The 8575-nt window shown below is 40.2% G+C and overlaps 1 pseudogene; it reads left to right on the top strand.

The window, feature by feature from the left end:
* Positions 1-942: 942 nt before the first annotated feature.
* Positions 943-8575, top strand: part of LOC120611696 (60S ribosomal protein L10-like) — a 17237-nt pseudogene continuing 9604 nt past the window's right edge.

Genomic DNA, 8575 nt, shown 5'->3' with positions numbered 1-8575 from the left:
AAAACCACGGAGTTTGGGCATTAATTTGTTACACAGTAAGTAATGACTAATATGACAGATACCTGTCAACTCATTATCTTGTCTCTTTTATGAGACACAATAATCAAGAATGGTTGCATCATTTAAGAAGCAAACCCCCTTCTCCAGTTGAATAGTAAGAAGACAGCTCAGAAATGGCAGTGATAGTCGTCACTTATTAATGAAATGCCTCCGAATCAATTTGATTGAATTAAATCTGTCAACCAGGGCTCTTTGTTAGGAAAGTCAGAAGGCATTTTTTGTTGTTCTTGCTTACTCATCTTGGCAACAGCAGCTTCAACATAACAAAGTCTGACAGCTTGATTCAGCCCGAAAATGCTGGTGACAGGCAAGTGATGTCTGCTATAAATATAAGGTCCTACAGCTCCTCAAGCAAAGATGGGAAAGGCAAACGCACATCAGACAACCGAGAGATCTGCCAGCGTCCACTCTGCCACTGGAGGAACACAAAGACGTTTAAAAATGATTTACACATTATTAAACATGTAGCTGGAGAGAAGAGAAGAAATGGGGAACCAAAGGATCTTTAGAGCTGCGGTTCTCAACTAAGGGTGAGTTTGCCCCCAGGGGACACTTGGCAATGTCTGCAGACATCTTTGGTTGCCAAAACAAGGTGGGGGAAATGGCATCTTGGGGTCAATGACAGGAATGCGGCTAAACATCCTACAATGCACAGGACAGCCTCCAAATCAAAGAATTATCTGACCTAAAATGTCATCAGTGCCAGGGTTGAGAAATCTTGTGCAAGAGAGAGATAAATGAACTATTTGTTATACCAACAAGTCAGATTGCTATAATTATCTGGTGTTTAAAAAAATTTTGCTCTTTCCCTCTGGTGCACAACTGAAAATCCTGGTGTCACCATGGCCTACCGACGCATCTGATGACACCAAGATCTGAATCTTTGACCTGCATCAGAAGAAGACAAAAGTGGACAAGTTCCCCTGTGTGGCCACACGGTATCAGATGAATATGAGCAGCTCTCTTCCAAAGCCCTGGAGGCTGCCCGTGTTTGTGCCAATAAGTACACAGTGAAAAGCTGTGGCAAAGATGGTTTCACATCTGAGTGCGGCTCCACCCCTCCCATGTCATCTGCATCAAGATGTTGTCCTGTGCTGAGGCTGACAGACTCCAGACAGGTAAGCAGAGTGTCTTTGGAAAGCTCCAGGGCACGGTGGCCAGGGTCCACATTGGCCAAGTAACCATGTCCATCCCCACAGAACAAGCTACAGAACAAGGAGCCTATGATTGAGACTCTACACAGGGCCAAGTTCAAGTTCCCTGGCCGTCAAAATATCCACATCTCCAAGAAGTAGGGCTCTACTGAGTTCAATGTGGATGAGTTTCAAGACACGGTAGCTGAAAAGCGGCTCATCCAAGATGGCTGTGGGGTCAAATCCATCCCTAATGGTGGCCCCCGGACAAATGGTGGGGCCGCACTCAGGAGAGGCTTGGTGCTGCCCCCTCCTTATACACTTCCACCAATAAATCCTACTTCTGTCCAAAAATTTTTTTTTACTTTGAAAACATTTAGTTCATTGATCCATTCTACAGTGTTTCATTTATTGCATGTATGTTCATTTATATATTCATGTATGTTTTGCTTATTCAATAAATGTTTATTGAGTGCTTCACTATGCCAGGTGCTTTAGGAAAAAACTAATGTGTATAAGACATGTATTCAACCATTAAATAAATTAGTAAGCACTTGGAAGTGATATGGGGGATAAATGAAATGTGTTTTCTTCCTCAAAAAAACAAAAAATTTTAAGTTAATACTAAACACAAATAGGAAAAAATGGGAAAAAAATGAAACAATCCTGCTGAGTTAATAATCAAAACTTTGTGTAATTCTAATGATGGGTAACTTTCTTCCAGCAAACATTTAACGAGCAGTTGTCATAAGACCACTGGCTAGGTGAAGGATGCATCATGGGGCTAATGTGCGAAGCCAGCTGCTCATGTGTGTTCTCATTGATTCACCTTCATTTTTCTTTAACCTAATACAGCACATAGAAGTTTATGGAGAGGTTTTTTTTCAAAGGTGCTTGTGAAAAACAGTAATCAAGTGAAAGCTAAAGCTTCAGAGATGACTGAAGAGTTAGCTCTAGGATACACACATGCCTTGTACAAAACTTCGGCTCAGAAGAAATTCTAAACAAACATTTCAAGTTAGCAAATGGGTCTGTGAGGGCTCTCATAAGAACATACTTCTTATGAATGGTGAAGTGTCATAAGAGTGCTATTCGAATTGGAAAATGGGAGGAAAAAGAGAACGCGAAAAAAGAGCACGAAAGGCAAAGATGTAGTCATAAAGCAGCCTGACCGACATGCAGGATGCAGGGGGAACAGCACAAAGAACGCTGGTGGAAAGGCCAGGATACTCACTGCTCAATAAGATCCTTGCATCTAAACAAAGGTGAGGGAAGGAGCAAAAGAGAGGAAAAATCTTATATATTGTTCAATACTGCTTCAATTAAAACTATCTTTCTAGTGCCTCACACCTATTAGAATGGTTATTACCAAAAAGATGAAATACTACGTGCTGGTGAGGACGTGGAGAAAAGGGAACCCTTGTGCACTGTTGGTGGGAATGTAACTTGGCGCAGCCAATATGGAAAACAGTATGGAGGTGCCTCAAAAAATTAAAACTAGAACTAGCATATGATCCAGCAATTTCTCTTCTGGGTATTTATCCAAAGGAAATGAAACAGGATCTCAAAGAGATATCTGCACTGCCATGTTCACTGCAGCATTATTCACAACAGCCAAAAGATGGAGACGACCTAAGTGTCCGTCGGGGGTTAAATGAATAAAGAAAATGTGTTATATATACACAATGGAATATTACCTAGCCATAAAAAGAAAATTCTGCCTCACAAATTTGCAAAAGCATGGATGAACCTGGAGGACATTATTCTAAATTAAATAAGCCTGACATGGAAAGAGAAATACTGTATTCTCATTTATACGTGGAACCTAAAAACGTCAAACTCATAGAAACAGAAAGTAGATGTGGGTGCGGGTGGGGGAAATGGAAAGATGTTGGTCAAAGAGTATAATCTTTCAGTTATAAGATGAATGAGTTCTAGGGGTCTAATGTACCGCATGGTGACTACAGTTAACAATACTGTACTGTATACTTGAAATTTCCTGAGAGAGATCTTAAGTGTTCTCACCACACACACAAAAAATGGTAACTACATGAGGTGATGGATGTGTTAATGGATTGTGAACCATTTCACAATAGATATGTATATTAAATCATCACATTGTACGTCCTAAATATACACAATTTATTTGTCAAATCTCAATTTGACAAATTGAGGGGAGGAGGGTAAACTATGTTTAGCGAAATAAGATTTCTTGGCTCTCATAACCAGCAAGAGTGTGACTTTAGTTAGAGATACCTGAAGTAGGAGGGTCGTGTTACCAGAACACTCTATAGGTGTCAGCTTTCTTCGTTCTTGCTGTGTTCTCCATGTACTGAAACCCTCCTTGCTTACAACTCTAGGTTCACAAGCTCACATCTCTATACTCCATGAGATTCCCAGTTCCAAGACATCCCAGGGAAAGCATCTGACTGGCCTGGGCTAAGCCACAGATCCACCTATTGAATCAACTGCCAGCACCTGATGAGGCAGTTTAACAGCCCTTACCCAAACCAGATGATTAGACTGGGAAAGGAGCAAAGAAGGAGGGCAAATAAAGATCTGACAAAACAATAAATGCCTACAACCTAAATGTCCAAAAGGAGCATAATGGTTATATTAAAGTATATCAGTATGAAAGAATATAAAGCAGTCATAAAAAATTAATTGTTTTATAAATTCAATGAGATTTCAATAATGTCCCATAATTTTTGCCTAATAATTTCCTATGATTCATGAGAAGTCTATAACTCAGAGGAAATGTACAAATGTTCCAAATCATATTTTCTTTCCTACCCTTTCACCGGTAGTTAAGGATCAGATTCCTATAGCCGTGACCATGTCTCTTCTGTAAGCTAGAACATTTCCTTTGGCGGACTTTTTCTATTTCTGCTCTGTTACTGTCATTCCTCTAATCCAATCTTTTTATTTTGGTATCGTAATTATGACTTTTCATTTTTCTTTTAACATGGGGGATCCTTCTCTTTACTTCCCAGCTCCCCCTCCTCTTTTTTTATTCATTTATTTTCTCATGGGAATCCTCTTTTAAAACATTTGAAAGATTATGAAAACATAATATGCAAAGATTACCTGACGCTGATGAAACAGAAATAGAAAATCAGAACAAAATGGGAAAAAAAAAAAGGAAAAAGCACTCTAACTATAAAGGTTGACATAATAGGTATAAATATTCATTACGTGAGAACCCGAGGTTCCTAGAAGCCAGGGCATGGATGAAGCAATGAGGTTACATGTATTTGGTTTTCATTAAGGGGAGTGAATACCAGTTCCTCTGAGCACATAGAGCGTTTCCCTGGTACTATATTTTCAAAGAAGTTGAAACCTTATAAGGAAAACAATGCCCAGCTCCCAGGGTTGCTATGTGTATTAAGTATATACAAAATCCTTTATAAATTGCAAACTATTATTCAACACTACTTAATATGTAACTCTCTTTTCTACACTTGCAGATTTTCTTACTGCTAATCCTTCCCCCACCCTCTTTATCTTTCAATATGATCAATGTTTGGCCGGTCAGCGTGGAACAGGGGAACCTCAGAACCTCAGAACTAGGCTGAGTCTGAAGATGAGGATACTTGGAAATCCTGGTGCTGATAAGAAGGGGCAAGGAAAGCAAGCTGCCTATTCCACACCAGCTCAGTGGCTAGAAAAGGGTCCACTTTGTAGACGAATCCTAAACTGCGGGAATTACTTTTTACAGCATAGTGAAGTCTCAGCTTCAGCTGTCACTGGGTCACCAAAGGGAATTGAGACTGTCTGGGCATATCCGTGGGCCCAGTGGATTGAACCTGTCAGGAATTTCTTTTTGTTGTTGTTGTTTAAGAAATTAAGAGGCCCCTTGGGATAGAACTTATTAAAACAAAACAAAAAAATTCTGCACAAGCAGGTTGACCCAGTGTGAATACCACATAGAACCAGTTATTCAGTTATTTTCTGTTCTTTCTCTATCCGGCATCTACTATTGGACAATTGTCTGTGTGTTGTGGACAGTTCCTGGTCACATTCATTAAAAACTCTGTAAAGCTCCAAGACACAAGAAGCTGCTATACAGAGGATGACAGAGAAAAGATTCTCCATCCACTCCACACCAGATCTCCGAGCAAGAGCAACACTACACAGAGGACAGGTCATCGATGGCCACAAACTCAGTGAGGAGAATGCAGATTCTGACCAGGGGGCCTGCTGGGGATCATCGAGAGAATGGGAATATAATCTGTGATTTGTTTGTGGGCACATTTTATATCCCCTGAAGCTCTCCGGTGGGGCAGAGAGGTGTCAAGGGCTCTGCAATTGCAGGAAAGGTGGAAATGAGGAAAAAAGAGGTTTCCTCTTAGAAACTACACACCATCAGCTTGGATGGAGCATCTTTTTGGTTCACCGACAATGATAAAGCAAGTAGTTCAGACTGATCCTAGGGAAAATGCCTACCTGCTTCGAGTTGTCTAAAACACCTGCTGGACATCTGGTCAGGATGGGTGGGAGGGCTGCTAGCAAAAGCACTAGACCAGTTTAAATCTTGGCTCTGTTGAAAATGAGCAAAGAAACTTTGAACTTGTTCCTGTACCTCTCTGGGCCTAAGTTCCTCATTTGCAAAATAATAAGGTTAAACTGTTAATCATTTGCTAATAGTATGGAATGAAACACTCCAGTCTGACAGAATACCCAAGCTGAGAAGGGAGCCATAAAGATGGGCTGAGAGAGCTCCAGACCTCCAGCCCCACTCACTCTTCCAGGTGCAACGGTACAAGTGTTCAATGGCTGCTCCCCAAACACTGGATTGAGCAAGGCAGTCTGCATTCAAATCCTGGCCCCTTCAGAGACTCAAGATGGGGGCTCTCTGGGTCTCTGAGACCTACATGCTGCTACAAGCCTGGCTCCTCAAATTCTTGCATTTGGAATGTGTGACGTTCCTCCCTCTCACCTTCCCCAATGTCAAAACAATGATAAAAAGAAACAAAGAAAAAACCATGCATGAAAAATTCTATTATTTAAAGTGGGAAAGGAGGAAAATATTGCTGGTATTTAAAAGGTGCTACTGTCAATCAACCTACATGGTTTCCAAATCGAAATCAACACTACGCAGCTCCTGGGAATGTCTTTAATCCAGTGGTTCTCTACCAGGAGTGATTCTTCCTCTCTAGGGGACATTTGGTAATGTCTGGAGACATTTTTGCTTGTCACAGCTTGGGAGAGTACTACTACGACCGAGTGAGTAGAGGTCTATGATCCTGCTAAATGACCAACAGTGCACAGAATATCCTCCCATTACAAAGAATTATCTAGTCCAAAATGCCAAGAGAGGTTGAGAAGTCTTGCTTAATCCAACTACGGCATGATGAATCTTTTATAATGGTGCTTAACTGTACTAAATAGAGAAGCTCATAACTCATTCCATTGTTCCACATAACACATAACTCTAGATTATGGCCAGGCGACCAAGGGGTTGCCAGAGACTGGAAAAGGGGGATAATTTCAGATATGACACGTATAGAAGACCTACCGTGAGCTAGTTTCCCAGGTATCTTCTTTAATCTGCAGAGTAATGCTCTAAGGCACATAGAACTCTGCTCATTTAAAGAAGTGCAATCTAAGAGACTAAGAAAGGTTTAGGTGGATGACTATAGTCCCTTGGTTGGGTAGTGAGCCAAGATTCACGCTCAGGGCTCTCTCTTTCCAATGATATTTGAAAGTAGGTGGTACATGCCACACGGCAAGCATATGCCAGAGGAAATGATGTGACAGAAACTGAAATGCCTCATCGCTTTTGTGCTCTCTTCCCTAGCTTCAGTGTGCTTGTGCCTGTAACAGCTTGTACCTGTGACTTTGTTCAGAGATGTATTTAGATGTCTAGAGCTACGTTGCCCGCATGCACGGAAAGCCCACAGTGGCTAGGGGGTCTATGAGCCCCTGAGCAGCCCTGAGAATATAAAAGCTCAGGTCCTGTTCCTCAAGGCAAAAAAATAAAGGGCTGAAAAGGAACTTAATCCAGAGTTCCGCTGCGGAATCAGGCTGAATTCCCCTTTGCAGGATTTCACCCGCAATCACACTCTTCTCTACCCTCCTTCTCCACTCCCTCACCATTTTCTCCTGAGAGCACTGCCTGAAGAAATGACTTGCACACGAATCCTTGTCTCCAAGTCTGCTTCTATAGAAGAGATAACTTGGGAGGCCAGAGAGGTTGGGGATGCTTCTCAGTAAGAGGACATTTAACTGGATGATAGTGGGAGATGAAGTCAGGGAAACAGGCTGCACCCAGGATGAGTCTAACTAAGGAATTTGGATGAAGCTTGTGAGCAATGGAGAACTATTAAGGATTATTTTAGTAAAGGAGAGCATTCTACATGAATAGAATCAGATACATTAAACCTTAGTTGACACTAAATGTAATTTATTAGACACTTTCCAAGTGTATTACTAAGTAATAAGGAACTTGCAAGTAAAGCAAAATGTAATAAAGGAAAATGAAAATTTCTTACGTGTTGATTACTTTCAATGTGCAAAGGGGCTTCATTCTCCAGAAATACATGAATAGATCATATGACTCTGAACCGTGATTATGGCCAAGCATAAAAAGGAGGCTTGTTTCCCTGTGGTCCAGGACCATTTATTTTATAAAATGAAACACTCGTCTCTGTAACAAGCTAATTTTCTAACATGAAGCAGGAGAACTACTTGGTATCAGAAAGGTAAAGTCATTTTGTATTTTTTTATTATTAAATATTCCATACCTGCCTACTGCACTAAATATATTATTTAAGAAGTAAATATTCAAATGAAATATTGGAATAATTTTTTAGAGTTTTAAACTTTACATCCTGTACATATAACCAGAAGGGAGTTGACAACATTAAATCTTAGTCTGAGGTCTAAAAAGAAAGTTAATAATCATAATTGGGTGGAAATTCTGCTAAACTTTAAGTGTCTAAAATAGTCTTAAAGAAATGATTTTGATGTAACACAGGTAGAGTCCGATACTGATAGATAATGTTAGAAGTCAATTTTAATGTAACATTTATTGCCTAGATCATGATTAAGAACACTTTTACTATGAAGAGTAATTATTTTAGGCTTTATGGGCCAGATGGTTTCTGTGACATTACTCAATCCTGCATTGCACTACAAAAGCAGCCATAGATAATACATAAACTAACGGGTATAGTTGTGTTCCAATTAAACTTTGTTGACACTGAAATTTAATTTTCATATAATTCTCGTGTCACAAAATCTTTTGATTTTTCCAACCATTTACAAATGTTAGAATCATTCTTAGCTCATGAGCAAGCTATATAAAACAGGTGGTAGAGTGGATTTGGTCCAAGAACCTGGTATCCCAGGGCTTGAGTTTGGGTTGCAGATAGTTCATT

This window comes from Pteropus medius, unplaced genomic scaffold (genome assembly GCF_902729225.1).
Source record: "Pteropus medius unplaced genomic scaffold, Ma_sr-lr_union100, whole genome shotgun sequence".
Classification (NCBI taxonomy): Eukaryota; Metazoa; Chordata; class Mammalia; order Chiroptera; family Pteropodidae; genus Pteropus; species Pteropus medius.
The sequence above is the reverse complement of the archived record's forward strand: the minus strand, read 5'-3'. Positions and strand labels throughout refer to the sequence as shown.